The following is a 2,177-nucleotide window of genomic DNA, read 5'->3' on the forward strand; positions in this document are numbered from 1 at the left end:
CAAAAAAAAAAAATTACAAAAATGTCCAAAACAAATACAAAAGCCTTTAATGAATGTCTTCACAGAGGGCTGAGGGCTTGTCTTGTCTGTATACGTAGATACTTTAAACTCACTACTCAGGCTGTGTGTATAACGAAAATATACTCCAATATTACAAGGTCTTTAGCTCTTTTATCACTTTACCACTTTGTAGGAAAAGAAAGAATTTAATTAATAAAATAAAACCAGGAAATAAACATATTAAAATATTACAAAAATATACAGGAGGACAAGTTCAAGCACAGTTGAGGTCTATCTCTTACTCAGACACCGGTGTGGTGTTATTCTGGTGAGATTTAGGAGTATAGACATGAAGAGAATGGGACAGAACTAAGTAGGGTTTGGGAGGAATGACATGGGGATACGGTTCTGGGGGCAGAGCCAGAAAGGCTGAGACCGATTAAAAGGGAAATGCATGCATGACGGTAGTATTTGAGTAAAGGCAGAAATGTAAGATGTGATCTACAGCTGGATGCTTGTCTATGGGACAAACAGATGAAGAACTGGAAAGGCTGAGCAGGGCTTGTTCAACCAAGGAGTCTGGGCCTGAGGATCAGGTCCTGGGAGTGAGCAGAAGAGAAGATTTGGACAAAGAGCCATAGCAAAAGGAGACAAAATCACAAAAAACCCACCACAACAGCTGAGGCTGGGAGGGACCAGAGACTGGCTAGTCACCTAGAACAGGCTCTCAGGCCTGTGTCCCGCTGGGTTTTGGATGTCTCCCAGGACTCCCCAGCCTCCTTGGGCAACTTGTTCCAGTGTCTGACCACCATCACAGTAAAAAAAAAAAAAAAAAAAAAAAAAAAAAAAAAAAAAAAAAAAGTGGAATTTTCTGTATCTGTTTGTGCTCACTGCCTCTTGCCCTTTCACTGGGCACCACTGTGAAGAGCCTGCCTCCATCTTTTTTGTACCCAGCCTTCAGGTGTTCATACACACTGGTAAGATCCCCCAGAGCCTTCTCTTCTTCGGGCTGAATTGTCCCAGCTCTCTCAGCCCCTCCCCAAATGACAGATGCTCCAGGCCCTTTATGAACTTCCTGGCACTTCACTGGGCTCGCTCCAGTCTGTCCATGTCTCTCTTGCACTGGGGAGCCTAGAGCTGGACCCAGCACTCTGGATGAATCTCTCCAGCACTGAGCAGAGGGGCAGGATCACCTCCCCCAGCCTGCTACCAACCCTTTCCTAACACAGCCCAGTGGCTGTTGAATGCCAAGGGGCATTTCTGCCTCATACTCAACATGGTGTCCACCAGGACCCCAGATCTGCAAAGCTGCTTTCCACCCAGGTGGCCCCCAGCCTGTGCTGGTGCATGGGGCTGGTCCTACCCAGGGGCAGAACTTGCCATTTCCTTTTGCTGAGCTTCATGAAGCCATTTTTTTTCCAAGAAAGGTTGGACCAAATGATCCTTGAGGTCCCTTCCAACCTGGTATGCTGTGATTCTGTAAGTCCCTGTTTGCCCATTTCTCGGGCCTGTTGAGGTTCCTCTGAACAGCAGCACACTAACCTGATCAATCAGTTCCTCCTCCTGGTCTTGTGTTTCTTCAACCTGGCTGAGGGTGGGTGGGGTAAACTGTGATAGTATTTCCTAGCGTTTTTTTATACTTGATGAATTCTGTATGTAATTTTGGTGTGCCACTTCCACACATACAAAGAAACCAATCTGACCTCTCTGAAATCTTGTCTCCTGGCATTGCAGTGACATTACAGGGGCCACCAGCAGGTTTTGAATTGTAGGTTCAGCCTCTGAAGCTTTTCTCTGCTCCTTAGACACCGGACACATCTAGCCTTTAATGAGATGATCTTAGACAGGGGAGAGATACCTTTCAACAGACTTACTGCTTCAGGTGATGCCTGCAGGAGTTTGTTGCCATCTGCCTTGCTGAAAGCTAAATATCTCCAAATCACAGCCTCTCTGCTTTGATATTAGCAAAAAAAAAATCCCCAAAACAACAACAACAAAAACCCCCAAAACACCAAAAACAAACAAACCAACCCCAAACCAACAAAAACCAAATAAACCTGAAGAAAGCAATGCAGTGCTTTGCCAGTGTCCGTGGCTGTGTCCCCTGGCTGCTTGGATAGCCTTCCAGCGACTGGTGCAAAGTTCAAGGATTTGTCACAGCAACATCTAAGTTTTGC

The sequence above is a fragment of the Falco naumanni genome, chromosome 6 (genome assembly GCF_017639655.2).
Source record: "Falco naumanni isolate bFalNau1 chromosome 6, bFalNau1.pat, whole genome shotgun sequence".
NCBI lineage: Eukaryota > Metazoa > Chordata > Aves > Falconiformes > Falconidae > Falco > Falco naumanni.